This window comes from Sminthopsis crassicaudata, chromosome 1 (assembly GCF_048593235.1).
Source record: "Sminthopsis crassicaudata isolate SCR6 chromosome 1, ASM4859323v1, whole genome shotgun sequence".
In the NCBI taxonomy this organism is placed as follows: domain Eukaryota; kingdom Metazoa; phylum Chordata; class Mammalia; order Dasyuromorphia; family Dasyuridae; genus Sminthopsis; species Sminthopsis crassicaudata.
In genome coordinates, this window is record NC_133617.1 from 530755241 (window position 1) to 530781130 (window position 25890).

The following is a 25890-nucleotide window of genomic DNA, read 5'->3' on the forward strand; positions in this document are numbered from 1 at the left end:
CTTTCTGAAATCATCCTGCCGGTCATTTCTTACAGAACAATAGTGTTCTATAGCATTCATATACCACAATTTATTCAACCATTCTCTAACTGATGGGCATCCACCAATTTCCAATTCCTTGCCACCACAAAAAGAGCTGCTACAAATATTTTTGCACATATGGGTCCTCTTTTTTTATGATCTCTTTGGGATATAGACCCAGTACAGATACTGCTAGATCAAAGAGGTTATAATAATATTGTTTCAAATTTCCTAGAATATCTAATTTTATAACTCTCTAGTTACTTGCATATGAGTCTTATCTGCTTACTAAACTAAGATCTGGGAAAGAACTGTATTCTCAATGTCATTTATTTCCCCTCATGCCTAGCATACTGCTCAGCACACAGTAGGTACTTAATAAATGTTTGTTATTGTTTTACAATTTGTGGAATTGTACACTTTAAGCTTCCAACAGCATGATTTGAAAGCCCAGACTCTAAAAATAAGAATCCATACCAACACAATTCCAAATTGCCTTTTAGAGGAAATTAGGCCCACTTGGGGGGAGGGGAGATTAATATTGGGATGCAATTCTCTCATCAAGACCCATTCATGCCAGGAGAATTGGACTGGTTGGATAAACTAGTTGTCAGTACAATCTGTCAATTGACACTGAAACTATTTCTTAGTTCCAAGTCCTCTGTTAGGATGATAGAGACCCTATTGCTCTGTTCTACAATCACTTGTAACCACTTGTGAAACCCTACCTCCCTCTAGGGCTAGCATACATTGCCATACCTTATCAGCTCCAGGAAGGAATACCAAAAAAAAAAAAAAAAAATCAGAATAGAGAGTAGAACTGTTCATGACCTGGAAGCAATAATGATCCCCCTGCTTCTACTAATGTTACTGATCTATTCTGAATTCTCAGACAATGCTCCTGGCTTTTTTATTTGGTCTCTGTTCCTTATCTTCATGACCAGCTTGAATCCTGGATGCAACCAACCCCTAGCTGCACATTCAGCCTCTATATTATCTTTTCTGTCCTTATACACAGATTCCACAACATCTCACCCATTCTCCATCTCTAGATGCTGAATCCTGACTGTATACACACTGCCTATGTATTCTTTTCTAGTCTGAATTCCTGGGTGCCAAATCTGACCTCCCATTGTGTTTTCTTTGCTACTCTCCTGAAAAGGTGATGGCACACCAGAAGAATATCATGGCCTCTGGTTATACTACATGAAGAGGCATTTTGACAACTTAAAAGCAAATGTTTCTAGAGAGAATGTGAGCAGTTTCTGCTTTTAGAAAATCATTTTATGTGGCACCAATTCCTCTGACAGATGGCTGGGGGCATGAGTTGCAAAAGCTGGAGGGGATAAAATCATATTGCTTATGCAAGCAAGAGTCCCAATAGCATGAAAGCACAATCTGATTATAGTCCAAAAGTACAATGCTTTGCACATAGTAGGTACTTAATATATATTAAATTTAAAATACAGATTGAAAGAATGTTTATTGTATATATACTGGTTAAATTATTTTCCTATATCTGGAATCAGCTATGGAACAAAGAATATGTTAAATTATTTTCCTATATCTGGAATCAGCTATGGAGCAAGGAATATTGTGACTCCATTACTATGACTTAGTGAGTTAGAGTTTTATGCAAAAACTGTAATAAGGAATACTTTGTCATCAGGAGAGAGCCTGGTCTCAGTTCCAAAGGAAGGAAGGAAAATTCATTGTAGTCATTCATGACTGAACCAATTATGATATATGTATGGAATGGAGTACTATTGTACTGTAATAAATGAATGATGAATGAAGAGGGCAGTTTCAGAAAAAGCTGAAAAAACTTATATGGACTGATGCAGAATGAAGTGATAAAAGCCAGAATAATTTATACCACAATAATATTATAAAAAAAAAAAAACAAACTTTGGAGCAGCTAGATGGTGCAGTGAATAGAGCACCAGCCCTGAAGTCACGAGGATCCAAGTTCAAATCTGACCTCAGACACACTTAACATTTCCTAGCTCTGTGACCCTGGACAAGTCACTTAACCCCAATTATCTCAGCAAAAATAATTACTTTGAAAAAATTAAGAATCTGATTAATGCAATTACCAATTATAATTCCCGAGAATCTGTGATACTATTCACTTCCCCACAGAGAAAGTCTGCAGACTGTGATATATTTTTTTGGATATGGCCAATTTGGGGTTTATTATGTATATTTGTTACAGAAGTTTGTCAATAATGGGAGGAGAATGGGAACAAGGAAAAAACATTGGTAATTGAGGAAAAAACGACAAATTTTAACTTAAAAAAAATAAGGCATTGATTTAGACGACTTCTGAAGTCTCTTCCAATTTTAGGTCTATAATATGACTAACCCAGATTTTTAGTAAAACATTTAAATATCTTATCCTATTCTTGTGGAAATGATGGTGAGTTACAGACTAAAAGGTAATGCAATTAGATGGCTTTAAAACTGTTTGGCCAAACTAAGGTAATAAAAGACTAAATGTATTAATGGTTCAATTCAACTTAGCAGGGTGTCTCTAATGTGTTTGATTCTGTGCTGTTTAACATTATCAGTGACTTGGGCAAAACTAGAGACGCTAACCTTATCACAACTTTTCAAATGGAAGAGATCCTAGCACAAAAGGATGATAAAGCCAGGATCCCAAAAGTTTTGAAAAGGCTAGAATTTTGGCTGAATCTAATACAATTAATTCAATAAAAATAAAACAATTCTTATCCTCAAGTTTAACAAATCAACCTCCTAAGTGTAGTGAATGAGGCTTAATTATATAGTAGTTTGGCTATATATATATGTATGTATTTATAAAGATACATACATATACATACACATACACATGGGTTTTAGTGAGCTGCAAGTTTCAGGGGTGTGATATAGCAACCAAAAAAAAAAAAAAAAAAAGTCACAATGATATTTGGATGCACTGAGAGGTATAGCTTCCTAGAGTAAGGAGAAACAGAGAAAGTCCCTTTGTAGTCTATCCTGACCAGATTGCATTTGTGCATCATAGTTCAAAAAGGGCACTAATAATATAATGTCCAGAGGCAACAAGGTTGGAGAAGGACTTCGATTTAATGTCTTCTGAGGATCATTTGGAAAAACTAGAGATGGTTAGCCTAGAAAAGAGAAGCCTCTAGGGGGATATGATAGCGTCTTCAGTATTGGAAACATTAACATATGGTAGAGAGATTATCTTTGCTTTGTTTGGGATCTTAAGGCAGAACTAAAAGCAAAGGGTGGAAGTTGCAAAGATGCAAATTTAGGCTTGGCATCAGGAAAAACTTCATCACCATTAGAGCCATCCAAAAGTGGAAGGGACAACAGTCCCTTCATTGGAAGAGGAGGACTCTCTTTCTTTGGAGATCTTCCAGCAAAGGTTAGAAGACTGATTGTCTAGTTTGTTATGATGGGCATTCATTTTGTTTAAGGATTGAACTAGATGGCTAATAATGTCATTTCCAGCTTTAAAATGTAATTTCCTGACATATGGAAGAAAGTAAAAATTACACAATAGGTAGATTTGGTCATACAAAAATAAATTATCTTTATACAACAAAAACAATGTATCCAGAACAAAAAGGGGGGAAAAACCTAGTAGAAATCTCTACATAAATATTTCTGATTAAGGAATTCCTACAAATTTGGGTTTCCCAATAAATGTGGTCAAAGAATAAGAAGTCAGTTCTTAAAAAGAAGAAACACAAATGACCAATAAGAGTCTTCCCCACATAAGAGTCTGGAAGAGCTGAATTCAAATACAGACTTTTTCTTTATGAACCTAAGCAAGTCACTTAACCTGTCTGCTTCAGTGAACTCAACTATAAAAATGGAGATAATGCATTATAAATGAAGACCTACTTCTCAGGGTTGTGAGGATCAGATGAGATAATATCTGTAAAGCACTTACCAGAGTAAGTTGGCGCTATATAAATGTTAGCTGTTATTATTGTTATCCTTATTATTATCAAATCCCATCTATTCCTATTTATGCTATGCAGTTCTTATCCATGTCTTTCTATAGGTTGCCATAATATAATACATGTGGGATGTTCTAGCAGTCAGTCCCACCTGACATGTGCTCATTATCACCATGTGACCCATCTTTCATTTACTGCAAATCTGTCAATAATTATGTGATCCAGCTCCTCCAGAAAAATGTCCACTCATTATTCACTGGACAAATATGTTTAGAATAGCAACAGTCTAATTAAAATTAGGGCAGCTTAGATAGAGTGCTGGACATGAAGTCAAGAAGACTCATCTTCCTGGTTTCAATTCTGCCCTCAGATACTTAGCAAGTGAATGACTCTGCACACTTCCACTTGTTTGCCTCAGTTTCCTCATCTGTCAAAGGAACTGGAGAGGGAAATGGCAAACAATTTTTCAGTCTTTGCCAAGAAAACCCCAGATGGGGTCATGAAGAGTTGCACACAATTAAAATGACTGAACAACAGCAAAAAAGTTGAGAGATGGTCTAAAAATTGTGGTTCTTAGCATATTCTATCTACTTATCTATCATTCTGCTACCATCACTGTAGAAGCAGAAAGAAGCTTTATGGGACTAAGGGCAATCCTTGTCTTTTTTGTGTGTTGTGTAGTTTGCTAATGCTATGCATTCAGCCTATTGTTGATGAACCTCTCCCTACTTAGCTATGTATATCTTTGGAATATGATGAATAAAGAGACTCATGGAAAGACTTAGATAAATTAAGACAAAATGAAATAAGTGGAACCAAGAAAACCATTTACACCATGACAACAGCAATATATATGAAAAGGACAATCACACAACAATCGAAAATGAATGGGGCAAAAATTATAAAGAATAAGTCGAAGACCCATTGAGACTATATGAGAAAATGCTTTCTCAAACTTGCAAAAATGGGGACAGGAATGTCTATGAGTGTGGAATACTCAATATGACAGCAGATTGTTGATGTATTATTGGTTTTGATGAATTGTTTTCTCTTATTTTCCTTTTAAAGTAAATCCTTTGCTTTTTAAGATTTAAGAAATGACTTAAAGAGGCAGGAGTGAATAGAGGGAGATATTTAGGTAATTTACAGACAAAAAATGTCACAGAAAATTTATTTTTAAAAACAATGAGCATGACCCCAATTCCATGTCTATTGGTATGGGACTTTCTTTTTATTAGAAATCAATACCCTGCAGTTCCTGAAGAGACTCAAAGTGCCTTAAGAGCTCTCTTTCACTCTCATCAGCTCTGCTCAGGCCCTCAAGCAGGCCTTGGGCATTGATCTCCACCAGTAAAGGGAGAATTCTATACCATTGTGTTTTGAGACTGTAGTTACATTCACATTATTGTATATTGTAAAATTTCCAAAGCATCTTATCTCATTTGTTCCTTTCAAGCAACTCTGTTTTGAGGTCCATACTCAGAACCTTTCCAACATGGCAGAACCTGCCAAAGCTTGTATTGTATGGATAGCTTTTAAGAATCCAGTCACCTCTATATCATTGCTGTCTTATGGAAGGTGTGAGTGTGTATAATACTCTGTTTTGTCTGCCCAAAGAAGAATTTAAATACATATATCATAAAATTACTAGATCCTGGCGAAAAATCTATCTGGAAGAATTTCAGGATTTGGAAAAACGAGGAGCTCATGGCATTTTCTTATATAGGAATACACTATTTATAGCTTCAATTTTATAGAAATGAAACCTGAGGCTTAGTTGAAAATAAGGGTCTTGATGCAGGGTTTATAGAACCTCTTGGGGTTCCTGGATAAATTGGTGGGGTATAAATTTTTAAAAATATTTTGACAACTATTTTAATATAATTAATTGTTGATGAGTCATTTTTCAATTGTATCTGACTCTTCATGACCCATTTTTTTGGCAAAGATATCGAAGGAGTTTGCCATTTTCTTTTCCAGCTTATGGCAAACAGGGTAAGCTATTTGCCCAGAGGCACTCTATCCACTTCACTACCTAGTTACCCTTTCAGGATAATCATTTTCCTTTATAATCCTCCATATTTTATTTAATGCACTTAAAAATAAAATTCTGATAAGAGGCCTACAGGTTTTTATCAGATTGTCAAATGAGTCCAAGCCACAAAAACAGTTAAGAACCTATGGTCCAATGTCACACAGAAGATGTAAGGTAATTTTGATTTTTTTTTATCATCAGTACATACAAAGATCTTATTAAATGTTTATCTATGAACATCTCTTTTGCTATACGGAATTCTAGAGAACTAGGAAATCCAGGAGAACATTTGCAGAGGAGTCAGAATACCAAGGGCCCTCGTAGTCCATTTCTCCTCTCTAGGAGCCTATTCTGGGGTGGTATTTTAGATAATGGTCACTAGAGGGCAGCCAAGAACTTGAGACAATCAAGAAGCTGATAATAGGATGTTCAGAGCTAAGTACCATTTTAGGAGTACTAAAGTCAGCCCACATGGTGAAGTAAGAAATTTAGAAGTAGTTCAAAGTTAAGTTAAAAAAAAAAAAAATACAAAAGGACCTAATATAGAACATAGTTGTCAACTGGACAATCCAGGAAATGGATTAAAACATAACTGGGAATTGTTTTGTATAACTTCACATGTACTTTCTTAATAGGGACTGAGGATGGGAATAAGAAAATCTGGATCTCAAAGTTTAAAAAACAAGTTTAAAATTTTGTTTTAAATGTAACTGGGGAAAAATAAAAATATTTAAAATGAAAATGTAATTAGGAAATATTTAATGAAAAAATACAACAAAACAAAGAAAACTTTACATTTTAAAACTAAGTGAACATGGTACCAACAGGCAATCTTATATTCAAATAAGTGCCCCCCTTTTTTATTTCTTTGGGATATAAGCCCAGTAGTAGCGCTGCTGGGTCAAAGGGTATGCACAGTTTGATAACTTTTTGGGCATAATTCCAGATTGCTCTCCAGAATGGCTGGATTCTTTTGCAACTCCACCAGCAATGTATTAGTGTCCCAGTTTCCCCACATCCCCTCCCACATTCATCATTATTTGTTCCTGTCATCTTAGCCAATCTGACAGGTGTGTAGTGGTATCTCAGAGTTGTCTTAATTTGCATTTCTCTGATCAATAGTGATTTGGAACACTCTTTCATGTGAGTGGATATAGTTTCAATTTCTTCCTCTGAGAATTGTCTGTTCATATCCTTTGACCATTTATCAATTGGAGAATGGTTCGGTTTCTTATAAATTAGGGTCAGTTCTCTATATATTTTGGAAATGAGACCTTTGTCAGAACCTTTGTTTTTAAAAATATTTTCCCAATTTGTTACTTCCCTTCTAATCTTGTTTGCATTAGTATTATTTGTACAGAAACTTTTTAGTTCGATGTAATCAAAATCTTCTATTTTGTGATCAATAATGATCTCTAGTTCTCCTCTGGTCATAAATTCCTTCCTCCTCCACAGGTCTGAGAGGTAGACCATCCTCTGTTCCTCTAATCTATTTATTATCTCCCTCTTTATGCCTAAATCATGGACCCATTTTGATCTTATCTTGGTATATGGTGTTAAGTGTGGATCCATATCTAATTTCTGCCATACTAATTTCCAGTTTTCCCAACAGTTTTTTCCGAATAATGAATTTTTATCCCTAATGTTGGTATCTTTGGGTTTGTCAAAGATTAGGTTGCTATATATGTACCCCCCCTTTTTTATTTGAGCTTGACACCACTAATGTAAAGGAATAGGAGGAGATTAATACATCTTGAGAGACACCAGAAAGACTAACATCAAGAAAGTGTGAGCTAAGGAAAGTGAGTAGGTAGGTTGATTCAAACTGAAAAATAGAAGTTAGAATAAAGCAATCAGTCCATTAGCAGCATCCACAATTGAAATCAGAAAGCTGGTGTGCTAGATTTAGAATGGGGGAGGTGATGGCTTCAGGCAATCTGGCAAATTGCTTTGACAAGGTCTGCACTTAATCCATCTGTTTTGAAATAGCAAGTCCCTGGCAATAACTGCTAGGATTTAAAGGACCCTTCATCAGTATCTGACAGGTAGAAATATCATGAAATCGTAGGATGAATTCTGTCGCTCAGTTTAGAAATGGGCATTCTTGAGCTCCAGCACTGACCAACAAAGATGGTGCATCTGATAATTCTTGCACTTCTTTAGCTTAGCACATAGTAGAAATAATTTGTCACAAAAAGAAACTGCCAAATGGATTTCCTTCCAGGACCCTCTTTTACCAGCCTACACCCCATTTAAATAGAGACTCTTCTTAGATCACATTGCCCTTTCCACTTCTTCCACTTCCCTAACCATTAGCACCACTATCACTACCAATCAACCTCTTCTTTGTAGAGAGTGGAGGTCTCAGAGAATCAGGCCCAAAGTCTCCAGATCTCTGTCTCCCCACCCCCATAAATACATAACCACCCCTTTGTTCAATTAATGAATGTTGGTTTGAGAACTAGGTTTCCCACTGTTTGGGTTTGGGAAGAGGGAAAAGATATGTTTGTTGTAGTTTAGTTATTTTTCAGTCCAACTTGTCATGATCCCTTTTAGGGTTTTCTTGACAAAGATACTAGAATGGTTTACCATTTCCTTTTCTAGCTCATTTTATGGATAAAGAAACTGAGCCAAATAAGGTTATGTGACTTGTTTAAAGTCACACAGCTAGTGTCTGAAGCCAGATTTGAACTCAGGAAATTGAGTCTTTCTGAGTCCAGGCCTGGCACTCTATCCACTGTGCCACCTTGCTATCCCTTAAGAAAAAGATAGGTACAATATTTATTCTGTTGTCCTATTGGCAGATTGGCAGCCTCAAGGAACTGGGATCAGCACTTTTGTAAGCTCTGTGGGTAAGATAGTGTGAGGTTCAGGAGGGAAATAGGGAGCCCTTTGGCCTTGATAGTCTTCTGAGCTGGTGATGTCTGATCCAGATTAAATTCTCAAATTCTCAAAAGCTGCCTTGATCCCCATTGCCTCTCCTTGGGAGCAGAGGGCTCCCTCTGCCAATACCTTTTGAATGAAAGGATGAATGAATATAAAAACACATTTATTAAGCACCTGCTACATGCAAAATGCTACGCTAAGCCCTGAGATACAAATATAAAATCAAAACAGTCCCCAATCTCTTGGAACTCACATTCTAATAGAGAAAGATAATACAGCCAGGATTTAGCTGCAGGTCAGATGGAAAGATGCCATGGTCCTTAGTGCAATATAGCAAAGCAAATGGTAGTAAAGTATTGTCTTCTCTGGCATTTCCATGAATAAAAAATCAAATTGCTTTCTCCTGTGTAACTATTTGATAGTACCAATGGCAATCATTTTATTTTCAGTCTTCAGGAGGTAGGAGCTGTAGGTCCTGTAGCTGCCAGGATGCATTTCCAAAGGGTTTGCTTCTTTCCTTAGAGCAGGCCTGTAGTGGACAAAACAAATACAGAGTTAGTGTATTTAGGACTGGACTGCTGTTCCCATAGTTTTCAGGCTTATTTGCCATTGATGGCAATTGATTGTATATAAATTTTGGTGGTGACAAAAATGGAAAACTCTTTCACAGAGGCTTTACCCTTCAGGAATGACTTCAAGAGACAAGCTGGAAACTGGACCATTGATAGAAAAGATATTGCTGTTCCTGGAATTTTTAAGTTCAGAATCCTGAGCTGTCTCTCTAACAAGGTCTAAGGAGAGGGAGTGGTTGAAGGAGTTTGACCCACCTGGCACATGCAGCCACTGTCCCTCCCATATAGTACCTTGCTACTTCAGCTGGAATAGCTTGCCTGCCTCATCAGCAATAGTTAATTGAGAGCTGCTGTTGGTAAGGGTAAGAATCCCAGGTCCCTTCTCCAAATGAATTGTTTCCTTCCATAATGACTATCAGAACCTGATGTGAAGCAGTGTGATTAATGCAAAGGGCCACTGATCTTGGTACTCTTGAGCTTACCTAAATATTACCACTATTGGTCATGATAGGAATGATAGGCCCTTTCTCCACAAAGATTTCAGATCCTTTTGCTACTCCTTCCTCTGGAGTTCCTAGAAACTGCTTCCTTGCCATAGAAAATGTTTTGGATCTAAAGCTCTAAAATATTCTTTCTCATAGCATTTTCACTCCTTTTTTTTTTTTCTTATGTTTTTTTCCCCCTTTTGATCTGATTTTTCCTGCACAAGATGACAAATATGGAAACACATTTTTTAAAATTGCACATATTTAACCTATATCAGAATTTTTGCTATCTTGAGGAGGGGGAAGGTAAAAAGAGGGAGGAAGAAAAATTTGGAATACAAAGTTTTATAAAAATGAATGGTGAAATGAAATAATTCAGACCAGTTCCAATGATCTTGTGATGATGAAGAGAGCCATGTACACCCAGAGAGAGGACAGTGGGAAGTGAGTGTGGTTCACAACATAGCATTTTCACTCTTTTTGTTGTTGTTTGCTTGCATTTTATTTTCTTCCTCATTTTTTCTGGTTTCATTTGGTTTTTCTTGTGCAGCAAGATAATTTTGTAATATGTATGCATATAATTTCTACCATGTTTAACATATATTGGACTATTTGCCATCTAGGGGAGGGGATGGGGAAAGAGGGGGAAAATTGGAACACAAGGTTTTGCAAGAGTTAATGTTGAAAAATTATCCATGCATTTGTTTTGAAAAATTAAAAGTTTTAATTAAATAAATAAATGTTGAAAACTATCTTTATATATATTTGAAAAAAATATTATTAAAGAAATAAAATAAAAATTCTTCCTTAGTGGATATTGGAGCTAGTACGACCATACAAATTATTACCTCTCAACATGGGTTTTCATCTTTTCTAGACCTAAAGCATTCTAACTCAAAATCTTTTTTTAATGGCACATTCTTAGCTGCTAATTGACCCCAGACACATTTTAGGGTGTTGACTTTTAAGGGTTATTAGTAGTGGTGGTGGTTGTGGTGATGTTGGTGGTGGAGGTAACGAAAGTTATACTCTGGTCAGAGAGTGTGAATATATTCAATGGGTTTCTACAGGCAGCTTCCCAGTTTATAGTCCACCCAGTTCATTAGGCATCAAAATTGATAAAACCATTAAAAGGAAATAGAAAATGAAATAAAGCATAAAGGAAGCAAGACACAGACAAGTATGACAAGGAAGGGCTGAGGAACAAGTTCAGTAACCTTTAGAGGGAAAAACAAAACAAAACAAAAAACCTAGGAGGAAGATAGAAAGGAGAGAAATCTTTCCATTGTCATTTAATTAATCTCAGTATTTTACTACTTGAAGGTAGTAGGATTTAGGAGTTTAGAAGCCCTTGAGGGCATTACTTTATATTTGGGGAAACTGAGACACAGATTGGCTATGTTCACCTAGGGAATATCAACAGTAATAATTCCCTTAAAGTCCAACCCTAAATCCTTGTCATTTAATTTCTCTTACACAATTCATTTTATCATCTGTAAAATGAGGGGTTTGACTCAATGGCCCCTAAAATCACTTTAAGCTCTAATCTTTTAATTCTGTGCTATGAGGAAGATAATGGGAAAGTAAGAGATATAAACCAAGTTCACATGCAATGAGGACCAATACACTAGCCAAGAAGACAAAAGAGGAGCCCTAGAAATTTCACCTCTGATCACATCCCTGATGGCATTAGTTAACATCACAGTCAGCATGATGTTGTAATCCATTAAGAGACATGGGAGACACTGGAACAGGACTGCTCAGGATGTCTGGCCCACATCAAAGAAAGTGTGATGTCCTATGAATTGCAAGTAGAATTGAAGTAGCTCAAAAGAAATGTGAGATGTACAAATTTAAAGACATTCCAAATGTTCATATGGATCATTTGTGTCCAATCTGTGGTAGAGACTTCTGAGTATGTCATATTGGTCTGATCAGCTATAGTGCAACACATATCTTGACCCCAATGTGGTAATATCTTTGGTCCTCTAGAAGAACAAAGGATGACAACCAGCTCTTTCTAAGAGTTTACTCAATAAATGAATTGAAATAGATGAATCAGCATATGGGTTCAGTCTAGACCTACTCAAAACCCTTATGACAGTTTAATGTAGAAGATGATAGAATTAGTGTGCCTTTTCATATTTTTATACCATAAGAAGGCAAGGTATACCTGAAAAAAAAGTCAGAATAACTCATATTTTACCTGCTGGAAATATGAATCTGACCACTAAACTAAGCAAACTCCAAATACATGTAAAATGAAATGAAGATATCAATAAAAATTTATTTTAAAATAAAATACAAAGGATTTCCCTACACACAACACCCCCACAAACACACCCACACACAAAATAGATTACATCAATATGCAACTGGAACATACCATTTTACCCAGCTAAAGCCAACAACAACAAAAAGGAATATATAGAAAGAAATCTGGAAAACAAAAGATATATTGGAAATTCTAGATTACCCCCAAAGAGATCACAAAGGAGGAAAAGGGACCCATACGTGCAAAAATGTTTGTGGCAGTCCTCTTTGTACTTTGTACAAAGGAACTGGAAACTGAGTTGATACCCATCAGTTGGAGAATGGCTGGATAAATTATGTGTATGAATGTAATGGAATATTATTGTTCTATAAGAAACAACCAGCAGGATGAGTTCAGAGAGACCTGGAGAGACTTACATGAACTGATGCTGAGTGAAATGAGCAGAACCAGGAGATCATTATACATAGTAACAACAAGATTATATGATGATCAATTCTGATGGATGTGGCTTTCTTCAACAGTGAGGTGATTCAGGCAAATTCCAGTGATCTTGTGATGAAAAGAGCCATCTGCACCCAGAGAGAGGACTGTGGGAACTCAGTGTGGATCACAACGTAACATTCTCACTCATTTTGTTGTTGTTTGCTTGCATTTTGTTTTCTTTCTCATTTTTCTTACTTTTTTGATATATTTCTTGTGCAATACAATAATTGTGGAAATATGTAAGAAGAATTGCACATGTTTAACATATATTGAATTACTTGCTATTTAGAGGAAGATAGGGAAAAAATTGGAACACAAGGTTTTGCAGGGATGAATGTTAAAAAATTATCCACGCATGTTTTGAAAATAAAAAGCTTTAATAAAAAAATAAAAAATAATAAAATAATTTTAAAAAAAGAAATTCTAAATTTCCTTAATTAGTATCTTGAGGAAAAAGCTTAAAGATTAAAGCAAAAAGAGAATGAGCCACATTAAAAAAAAAAAAAAAAAAAAAAACCCTGGGGCAGCTAGATGGTACAGTGGATAGAGTACCAGCCCTGAAGTCAGGAGGACCAGAGTTCAAATCTTCCCTCAGACACTTAACACTTCCTAGCTGTGTGACTCTAGCAAGTCACTTAACCCAATTGTTTCAGAAAAAAAAAAAAAAAAAAAAAAAAAAACTAACTCACCTTTAATCAAAATTTTACCTATAGAAGTTTGAGAAATAAAGAAATCAGAGGTGAAGGGGGAAAAAAGAAGAGGATATGAAAAAATTTGTGGTTATATAGATGGGTACAGGAAGTGCAACATAACAAAAACACAAGTTGGATCAAATAAGAAGCTGTGTTCCATTAATATAACAAAAAGCAGAATTATTTACTTCAAACTGAAAATTAGTGGTGCTGGAGAAAGATGGAAAATTATTGAATCAAACGCTTCCCTGTGTCTGAGTTACCAGAAAGCTGATTTACAAGCTTTCTCTCAGACTTAATAAGCTTTGTACTGCCTTTCTTAATAGAAAGCAACACATATATATTACTAAAGGATAAAATCAACAGAGACTTCACCAATTATGTGCTTACATACATCATACAAAACATTCACAGCTTGTATTGATTAAAAAAAGGTTTGTTTTGTTTTTTTCTATAAATGTTTATGAGAAGAATTCAAGTTTGGTTGAAGAATGAACATTTATTAATCCCTTATTACGTGCCAATTATTCTGTGCCAATTATTCTGCTAAGTGCTGAGGATATAAATACAAAAGTGAATATAGTCTCTTACTTCAAAGAACTTAAATCTAATTAGGGAAAATAGCATATTTGGGGCAGTAGTAGCCAGAACATAGGATTTTAGTTTAGAAAGTTACACGAATAGTAACTTAGTAGGAATTAGTAACATAGATGATGAAGTAGACTGACACAATCTTTTCAGTAACAAATTTTCTATCAAAATTGCCTGGGGAATAAAGTGAAGCAAAGTTAGAGCCAGCCTACATAAAGTAGACCATGTGTAGAATGAGCCAATCAGGACGGTGAAGTCCCTGGAGCAAGAGTTCTGGAGTTTAAGAGTTAAGATCGGGGCAGCTAGGTGGCGCAGTGGATAGAGCACCAGCCCTGAATTAAGGAGGAACCGAGTTCAAATCTGCCCTCAGACACTTAACACTTCCTAGCTGTGTGACCCTGGGCAAGTCACTTAACCCCAGCCTCAGGGGGAAAAAAAAAAAAAAGAGTTAAGGTCTCTGGGACTAGCAAGAAAATGTTGAGGAGTAAAATAAAGCATAGCTGACCCAAAGCAGTGGAGCTAAAGCTGGATACTTATGGTCGTGGCTAGACAAAGAGCCAGGTAGTGAGGGGTAACAGCAACAATGCAGCAAGTTTGTGTAGTGAGGAAAAAAAAGTCTATTCATAGGAGAGATTTCTCATTGGAATACGGTTCCTGCAGGTGCTTGTCTGAACTCAGGGACTACCTAGAACTTGCTTGAGCCACTTCTGTGATATAGTTATACTAGAGTTCATCCAGAGGGAGAGTGCAGAAAATTATACCTGTGTTAAGTTGGGTCTTAGCTTTAATATATATATATATATATATATATATATATATATATATATATATATATATATATATATATATATATATATATATATATATCTTCTAATAGTAAAAAAAGATCAGTGAAAAGAGAGGGGTGGTCTTGGCATGGGGGTCCTGGCAATGTTACTTTTGTTACTGCTGCAGTCTTTGACTTAGTGCTGGTTACTAACTCTTAAAAAACAAACAAACAAAAAAACTCTTACTTCATCTCTTTCAGGAATTCTATTTGACGTTGTGCCCAACTTGTGCTTTTCTCTGAAGCTTTGCTTGTACATGTTTTGGATATTTCATTTTCTTTTTCTATGTTTATTTCTTGAGCAATCCTGTCGACATAATAGCTCATTTTGGTGTGATTCATTTTGTGTTTTCCCATTTTTCTATCTAATTTTCTAACTTTGGCTTTGATCTTAGGACTAGGATCTGTCACATTTGTGAAGAGAAGGTCTGTGCTACTCTCCTTACTGCTTTCTTAGGGCATCGAGTGTTGCGTTTTTCCAGAATCTAGGGGATAGAATTGGGATTTATAAGCTTTCAATGCTCCCAAAGGAGTCTGAGCCACAAGAAAGGTAAATTGCTGCACCTACCACCCTCATTCCCCTGCCCATGTATCCCAGTCTGAGCTCTACACATTTCTATCTTGAGTTTGAGTCTGTATGCGTAGATTGCTACTAGACTCCATCTGTATCAATCAATTAGAAAGCTCTGTTGATTCAAAGTGCCAGAATGTAGGCTCCCCTTTCCTGCCTTAGTTATTTTTCTTCAGGCTGCTAAGACTCTTCTCTGAGCTCAAGATCTGAGCCACATTACTAATGCTGCTGGCTTCTGAACTTCCTTCTTTTTCCATACAGTGTTCAGGGTCTTTCTATCTGGAAGGGTAATGTCATGGCTGAGCCCAGTTCTATTGTATGGTGTTCAGGTTCTCTTACTATATTGTTACTCTATTACTCCCTTAATACCAAAGTGCTTTGCACTTCTGCCTCAACCCTGATTCCAGAGTCTCCTATTCTAACTTAGACCAGACAAAAGATTCACTGTGACTTTTTTTTTTTTCTGGATTTCTCCATCACGTTTATGTCTGGTACATTCTATAGGTCTACTTAGAGGAGTACTCCACTACTTGGCTCTGCCTTGCACAGAGACACATTAAATATTAATATACTATAAATAGACAAAATAGACTAAAGTATAGTGAAAGTGTAAGAGTTTTTGCAATCCACAAGCAAAACTCTCCTTTATTTAAAACATTTTTAAAAAATATTGAGTCATTTTTCAGTTGTTTCTGACTCTGTGACTCCATTTGGGGTTTTCTTGGCAAGTCTATTAGAGTGGTTTGCATTTTTTTCTCCAGCTAATTTTACAGATGAGGAAAGTGAGGCAAACAGGGTGAAATGACTTGCCTAGTAATTGTCTGAGGCCAGATTTGAATTCAAGAGAAATCTTCATGGCTCTAGACTTGTCATTCCATTCGCTGTACCACTTAGCTGATCCATATAATAATAAAAAGAACAATTGACATAAAGCATAATATTTTTCAGGGATATAGTTTAAACCCATTATGGTTCTGCCTAGCCTTAAATACATTATTATTTCTCCTTAGTAACACTTAGCATGGCTTTCAAATTAAGAAGGAATTGAACCAAAGCATTTTATTAACCATTCTATGTCTATGGATGACATCAAGCTATATGACACCACTAAAAAACAAATCAAAAAACTCCATCTCATGGAATTTTTCTCCAATGATAGAAGAATATAATTTGAACACTATAATGAAAAATTCTTAATGTATGCCAAGGAAAGGAAAAGACTGGCTTTGAACTTGAATCAAGAGGTTATATTGAATCAATGGACCAAAGATAATACCTATTAAAAATACCTATTAAAAAACCTTTGTCTCCTCTAAGCAAGACACATTGAACATAATGATATCTAGAAGAAAGCTATCCCTGAATACATAGTGAAATCAAAGTTGAATGGGAAAATATTTTTAAATCAATTAATACCTACCAATACTAGTTTTAACCTTTGAAATGTAAAATAGAATATGGAAGATTTGAAAACTATCTTAACAATGGAAAATGACATCTACAAGGAGAGAGAGAGAGAGAACTATGGAGACTAAATGTGGATCGAAGCATAATATTTTCACCTTTTTGTTGGTTTGTTTTCTTTCTCATAGTTTTTTTTCCCTTTTGTTCTGACTTTTCTTGCACAACATTACAAATTGTACACATTTAGCCTATGTCAGACTGTTTGCTATCTTGGGGAGAGAGAAAGGAGGGAGGGAAAAAATTTGGAACAAAAAACTTACAAAAATGAATATTGAAAACTATCTTTACATGTATTTGGAAAAATAAAATTCTATGGAGAAAAAAATCATCCTAACAAAATTCCACATAACATTAATAAAACACTGAGCCCAACACACTATGTCAGCTATAAAAAAATTAATACTTTCACATTCAAATGGAATGATAGAAAACAAGAGACTGCCTTTAGCTGATTCTTTATCTCTTCATTTTTCTTATAGATTCCTTTGCTCTATCTCACTTTCCAATTTCTTCTTCAGATAAAATATCTCACTTTCAAGCTTTTAATCTATTTATGAATATTGTTTATTTGTTTCTGTTTCAGATCTTTCCTGTATTCTCTGAACAACAAAATTTCTTAGCAAGTTTTTTCCACTTGTATAAAGTTTTCAATAAAAATCTCAGATACCATATCACTGTTTCTACCTGCCTCTCTCAGTCTCTTTTATACCAATTCATTGTTTCTCTTCTGAGAAATTACTGATATCTACTTAAACCACAATTTTAGCAAAAGAAAATTCTTCCTCTTTATACAATATTGCCAGTAATATTCCACCAAATTGTAGTAACTTCTGTCTTCTTGGTCTTTTGTTCCCACAATTTCTCTGTCCATGGTTCTAGCTACCTCTCATCAGGTTTTTTTATTAGCTTTTGTTTTTAAATGTGTGGTCAATGTCCCTATCCTGATGAGAACTTGCTGGACTATAACCCTGATATTAGAAGACTTTCTGAAGCTAGTTGACATTGAATTTTCCTGAGTTTAGTGATAGATTTTTAGCTCAAATGATTTTTCTTTTTTTCTAGTAACTCCCACAAATCAAATGTTTCTTCTCTGATAAATTAGTTGCTAAATATTCCTTTAGTTTGGGCCATCCTTATGTTCATCTGCCCTCTTAATAATAATAGCTAACAGATGCCCATCAGTTGAGGAATGGATGGATAAGTTGTGGAAATGAATGTAATGGAATATTATGATTCTATAAGAAATGATCAGCAGGATGATTTCAGAAAAACCTAGAAGGCTTATATTAACTGATGCTAAGTGAAGTGAACAAAACCAGGAGAACATTATACACAATAACAACAAGATTTTGTGATGTTCAATTGTGTTGGACTTGGCTCTTAATGAAGTGATTCAAAGCCATTCCAATAGATTTGGGATGAAAGTGCCATCTGCATCCAGAGAGAGAAGTATGGAAATTGAACGTGGATCAAAGAATAGTATTTTCACCTTTTGTTGTTGTTGTTATTGCTTATTTGCTTGTTTTTTCTGTGTTTTTTACTTTTTGATCTGATTTTTTTCTTGCACAGAATGAAGAATGTGGAAGTATGTTGGATGGCTTGTTGTCTAGAGGAGGGAGAAGAGGAAAGGGGTAAGGGAGAAAGAAAAATTTGGAACACAAGATTTTACAAAAGTGAATGTTGATGTATAAGACTGCTTGCCATCTAGGGGAGGGGGTGGAGGTAGGGAAGGGAAAAGTTGGAACAGAAGTGAGTGCAAGGGGTAATGTTGTAAAAAATTACCTAGGCATATGTTCTGTCAATAAAAAGTTTTTTAAAAAGTGAAGTTGAAAAGTATCTCTGCATGTATTTAGAAAAATTAAATTCTATTGAAAAAATAAACATAACTAAAAAAACTAAAATAATAATAATAATAATAATAGCTAACATTTATTTTGGACTTATTCTGTTCCAGAATAGGGAATTAGGGCTGTGCTAAGCACTTTGTAATTATTATCTCATTTGATCCTCACAAGAACCCGAAGAGTTGGGTGCTGTTATAATTCCCATTTTATAGATGAGGAAACTGAAGCAAACAATGGTTAAATGACTTGCCCAGAGTCACACAGATAATATGGATCCAAGGTCAGGTTTGAATTCAAACTTCTTGGTCCAGTGTTCTATCCATTGAACCACCCACATTCTAATTATAATATATTTGTTCTTTCAATTAGTGTTGCTTTTTTTCCCCACTATCAATCTCAATAACATCCTCTTCTCATATCTTACAAATTTTGGAGGGCATTTTCCCTTTTGTGCTATATAATATTGCTGTACTTAGCAAATGCCATTTTAATGCTTAGGCCAGGCCCATAATGCTACTCCACACTTTTGCAATCACTCCCAATATGTAATTTCATGTTTTTCTACCTTCAGAGGCTTCATAAATTCAAAAACCATTTTCTTGATCCTTTGTACCAAATTACTCCAAGTTTTCCTGTTCTTCAAGTTAAATATTCTCAGTTTCTTCAACTGAAGCTTACATGAAATAGTGTTCAGTATTTATCCTGTTTATTTTCATCTAATCACAAATTCTTAACCTGAAGTCTATCATTGTTGTTCAGTTGTGTCCAACTTTTAGATCCCTTTTAGAGTTTTCTTGGCAAAGTAATTGAATGGTTTGCTTTTTCCTTCTCTTACTCATTTTACAGATGAGGAAGATGGGATGACACAGATAGTAAAGATAATGATGCATTTGAACTCAGATCCTCCTAACTGCAGGTTTAGCACTCTCCACTGGGCTACCTAGCTATTCCGGAGCATGGATAGAGCTTGGAATCAGGACCTCTTCTTGAGTTCAAATCTGGTCTCAGAAATTTACTAGTGTGTGATCCTGACCAAATCACTTAACCCTGTTTGCTTCATTTCTTCATCTGGAGAAAGAAATAGCAAACCACTCTAGTATCTTTACCAAAAAGAAAAATCCAAATGGGATCACAAAGAATTGGACAGAATTGAAACAACTGAATAACAACAAAACCTGAAATCTGGCTTTTAAAAGATTTTTTGATAACTGTATTTCAATATTCTTTTGTGATCCTACTAAGTTTATTTTATGCATTGAAAAAAATTACTCTGAGAAGTGGGTCCAATAATTTCACTAGACTACCATAAGAATTCTTGATGTAAATAAGCTCCAGCTTCTTGTTGTGCTTTCTAATAGCCAGCTAAAATTTCTATAGGGCCTATTATGTGCTAGGCATTGTGCTAAGTGCTTTTCCAATGATCTCTTGATCCTTACCACAATCTTGGAAGGTAGGTGCTATAATTATCCCCATTTTATAGAGGAGGAAATCAGGTATAAAATATCAGTTTCCCTTGTCGTTTCCTTCACTTTTGAAGAATAAAATAATCATTAAAAAAATTAAAGAATATGTTAACTCCCTTGCTTTTTATCCAGGAGATATTCAAATAGCTGAAGTCCTTCATTCCTTCCATACCATTAATATATATACAATGTATTATTATAATGTGATTTTTATATAAAATAATATATATACACACACACACAATATGAATGTATATATAATTGGGATAACTAGATGACACAGTGAATAGATCATTTTTATTTTGAATCAGAAGGACATGGACTGAGACACTAGCTGTCTGACCCTGAACAAAACAATGAAATTCTCAATTTCCTTATAAGTAAAATAGGAATAATAATAGCACCTACTTTACGGGTTTTATGAGGATAAAATGAAATAATATTTGTAAAATGTTTGTCAACCTCAAAGTACTATATAAATGTTAGTTATTATTGTTATTACTATTATCTTTATCATCTCATTGTCTGATTGATACCTAGAAGGTTCAATTTACCTCCTTGCATTAGAATGTTTAGTTTACCTTGTTTATCATGCATATATTTGCATCTCAGATGTGTCCCCTGTACATCATTGCTCCTCTATCATTTTTCCTACATTATACCTGCTACTCTCTATGGAATCTGATCTGACAGATCTATGTGAGCAATTTTCTCCCTCCCTCTCCCCTTTTCAATTTCAAGCTCTTTTGAACAGATTCACAGAACTACAAGCAACCATTTTTACTATTCCTGGCCATAAGCCCATCATTTCTATAATTTAAATCAGTGCAAAAACCAAATCCCATTCTCAGACAGCATCTTCTTAACCATCTGTTCACTTTCTAATCCCCTTTTCTCTTTTGTTACCCCTGCCTTCAATCAATAACAGTGATGAAAACACTGCTTGCTTCCTTAAGGTGTTTAATTTCTTGCCCAGAACATCTTATTTTTAAAAATAATTTTGTTAATATATTTTATTTTTTATATCACTTATATTTTCTAATATAGCTTCATCCTTCCTTCTGCTCTCACCTATACCTTATGACAAAGAATAAAAATCAGGGGAAAAAAAACAATTCACCAGTACTAACCAACACATCTGAAAAAATCTGAATGATATAAAACATTCAAGCTCCATTATGTATCTCTTCTATTATCCAGAATTTATTAATCTCTAATAATTCTTTCTAAATTTAATCATCAATGTCATTTGCTACATGGTAGTAGCTCAGAAATGGGAATTAATGGTTGGATTTGATGAAAACGGGTTATCTTTCTGTTATTACTCAATTGCTTCTCTCATTATTTTGATCTTAATGTAATGAGGTGGTATGAGCAAGAAGATAAATAGATTCAGCAGTTCAAGCAAAAAGGACTTAGGAATTTCTGTAAAGTGCAATATAATATGGCAGCCAGAAACACTAATGCAAACTTAGGCTGGATTGACATAAATATGTTGAGAATCATGTTGTGGCTCTAATTAGAGCCACATCTGACCTGTTATGTCCACTTCTAGGTATTATAGCTAAGGAGGGAATTTAATAAGATAAAGCTTATATGGGGCAGGGTGACCAGGATAGTAAGTGTACTGAAAGCCATGTTCCTGAGGAACACCTGAAAAAATTAGAAAAGAAAAAGTTTAAGGTAATTAAATATTTGTCTTCAAAAATTTTGAGGCTGTTATATGGAAAAGGGAGTAGTTTTATTCTAACTGGCCTCAGAGGACAAAACTATGGATAGAAGTTATGAGAAAGCATATTTTACCTTCATGTAAAGAAATGCATTGCCTAATGTCACAAAGCAAAATAGCCATTATACAACTCTAGTGTCTTTTCCAGTTCAGTGCCTTTTCTATTATTCTACACCATTTTCATAATTTGCTTTCAGGCATTTGTTCACAACTGAAGGAAAGGGGTTTATGTCACAAACAGAACTTTCAGTGTTTTGTTTCAACAAATACTTATTAAGCATTTAATGAGGCACCCCATGCTGGAACTTGATCACTTATGTGTTCAATTTTCATTAGAATTTACATTCTGAGTCATTCAATTCATTATAAAAAAAAAAAAAAAAAAAAAAAAAAACCTGTAATAACGTCCTACTGTGTGCCAATCATTATTCTAGATATAAGGTAGGCAAAAATAAATGAAATGGTTTCTGTTTTCTGGAAGCTTTCATACTATTGAGACCACAAGTATGAAACAATCAATGTAACAAGTAGACAAATGTTTTCAGGGGAGACTAGGAGATCACTAAGACCTGTGGAGAATGATTTCAGAAAAACCTGGAAAGAAAAGAACTGGTATAGAGTGAAGTGAACAAAACCAAGAGAACATTGTACATGGTGATAATAATACCATAAGATGATCAATTGTGAATGCTATTCTGAGCTGCATAATGATCCAAGAGGCTGGAAGGTCTCATCATGAAAAATACTATGGACCTCAAAAGAAAGAACTGATGGTGTATGAATATAGACCAAAGCATACTATTTTTCATTTTCTTTCCTCCTTTAACATTCTCTTTTGGTTTGAGTTTTCTTCCACAAAATGACTAACATGGAAATGTTTTATTTTATTGTACATGCATAACCTATATCTGATTGCTTATCATCTCAGGGAGAGGGGAAGGGAGAAAGGGAAGAAAGAATTTATAACTCAAAACTTTTTTTTAAATGTTAAAAATCTGGTTTTACATGTAATTAGGAGGGGGAATATAATAATAATTTTGTTTAAGTTCTGTAGAGACCAAGAAAGGTTTCCTGTAAGAGATGAGATGAGCTCAGCCATAAGAAAAAGCCAGAAGTGGGAAAGGAGAGCAGACCAGATATGCAGTAGCATTTGAGCTGGTTCTTGAGGAAAACCAAGGATTCTAGGAAATAGGAATGGATAGTGGACTATATGATAAAAAGAAAATGGTGGAATGATTGGAGAAGTAATTTGAAATATATCTGGAAAGATATGTTGGAAATTATAGAGCCCTTCAAATAAGAGAAGAAGGTTTTGTTTCAAATAATGGAGTCACTATAGTTTCTACGGCAGCAGAGAAACTTGCTAAGAATTTTGTTTTAAGAATATCATTTTGTGAGCAGAACCAGATCATTATACACAGCAACAATAAGACTATACGACAATCAATTCTGATGGACGTGGCTCTCTTCAATATTGAGACGATTCAAACCAGTTCCATTTGTGCAGTGATGAAGCCATCTAATCCAGAGAGAGTAACAAGAGAATTGAGTATGGACCACAACATAGCATTCTCACTCTCTCTGTTATTATTTGCTTATATTTTGTTTTCTTTCTCAGTTTTTCTTTTTCTTCTTTCTTTACCTGATTTTTCTTGTGCAACAAGATAACTATATAAATATGTATACATATATTGGACCTAACATGTATTTCAACATATTTAACATTTATTGGACTATCTATCTAGCAGCTAGGGGAGGGGATAGAGGGAAGGAGGGAAAAATTTGGAACAAAAGGTTATTCAAAGGTCAATGATGGAAAAATTACCCATTCATATGCTTTGTAAATAAAAAGCTTTAATAAAAAACATTAAATAAATGTTAAAAAAAAAAAAAGTTTTAAATGGAATTCACTAAAAAAATGTCATTTTAGAAAAAAAAAAAGGAAAAGGACCTATAGATACAAAAATATTTATGACAGTTCTTTTCTGGTGGCAAAGAATTGGATGTTGAAGGGATTCCCATTGATTGGGAATGGCTAAATTGGATAGACTACTATTGTGCATAAGAAATGATGAGCAAGAGGCTCTTAGAAAAACCAAAAAGTCTTACATTAACTGATGGAAAGTTAAATGAACTAAACTGGGATAACATTGTATACAATAACAACAATATTATATGATGAATTACTATGAATGACTTAGTTATTCTCAGCAATACAATGATCCAAGATAACTCTTAAGGACTTAAGATGAAAAATGTTATCCATCTCCAAAGAAAAAAATGATGGAGTCTGAATGCAAGTCAAAGCATACTTTTATATTGGGGGGGGGGTGTCTGTTTTCTTTTATAACATGGTTAATATGGAAATATGTTTTGCATGATTACATGTGTATAATCTATATTAAATTGCTTAACTTCTCAATGATGGGAGAAGGAGGAAAGGAGAAAATTTGGAATTCAAAAATTAAAAACATAAAATACTAAATAAGTGACAAGTAGAGAAAAAAAGAACATCTGTATGGTAGCTGAATGAAGGATAGATCTTAGAGGAGAGAAACTGGAAGCACTGAGTACAAATAGGAGGCTTTTACAATAGCCAAAGACTCCATTTAATAAAGACTTAAAATATGATAGGGGCTATTTAAGTAAAGAGAACAGCTTGATGGCACCATTATGGACAAAGTGGCAAGCCAAGAAGATTCCTATTTCTTAATTCAAATCTGGACTTGCACACTAGCGACCATAGGTCATTTGACCCTGTTTGCCTCTGTTTCATAATCTGTAAAATAAGTGGAAAAAGAACATGAGAATCCACTCTAGGATTTTTGCCAAGAAAACTCCAAATGGAATCCTCCTGAAAAATGACTGAACAACCACAAATTTTAGTGGAGGGAAGGGGGACAAATATAAGTGATAGGGAAAAAGTTCAATTAACAGGATTGAACCACTGATTGAACAAGCAGGTAAGAAAGTATAAAAAGTAGTGTTTACAAAAAGATTACAAATCTGGGTGCCTGGACAATCATAGCACCCATAACAGGAATAGGGGAGTTACAAAGAAGACTAGATTTAAGGGGAAAAAATGATTTTTGTTTTGGTCATGTTGAGTTTGAGAGGTGTATAAGATATTTATATGGAGATGTCTAGGAAGCAGTTGATATTGTAGGACCAAAGTACATCAAATGAAAACTGGATATGTTGATTTGGGAATCATCTGCGTAGACTAATCCTTGAATGGTAACTATTAGCATCATCTAGAATGAGCACTTGAGAGGACCCTTTAAGACCTGAGCTATACCTATACCTGCACAGGATATGGCTGATGAGCCAGAAAAAACTGAGAACTTATCAGACAGAGAACAGCACACCAAAACCCCACAGGAGGAGAGGTTATTCAGGAGACAGCATTTGTTGAAATTAAGCCATAGTAAAATAAACAATTTGGAAAGTGGTTGAGAATCAGTTTTTCAAATATTTCAAAATGGGAAAAGATTCCAAAAGAATGAAAAAGGTCACATATAGTAGTTTTACTCTATAAAAGAAGCAAGAAGGCAATGTTAATCTATTGGCTCACAGGCCTTTTGCTAGGTTCTTTCCAAAATACTGAAATAACGAGACAAATACATGACTTTTGCTTGCTAATGGGAAAACTGATTTCAGCAAGGATACATCATTACAACAAGGATACTTACAGAGAGGACATGCTGGAGCCAGCTTGAATCAGCTCCCAAGAAATAATAGTTAAATATTCAGTGTGAGCATTTACATTTGGAAATCGACAAAGCTAAAAATTAAGACTTGATTTATTTTTTGTTGTTTGTATCTAAACTTTTAAAAGTGATGGAGAAAATGTTAATAATGTACATTCAACTTAAAAGTATATCCTGTGTGCCTATTTTTATATTCCCTGGGAAGGAGTTGTTAAACATTTACCAGCACACTACTTCATATAATCAACACCCTATTAGAGTAGCATGGGCAAAATGGATTTTTACCAAACCTTTGGAGGTTTCCTGCAGGG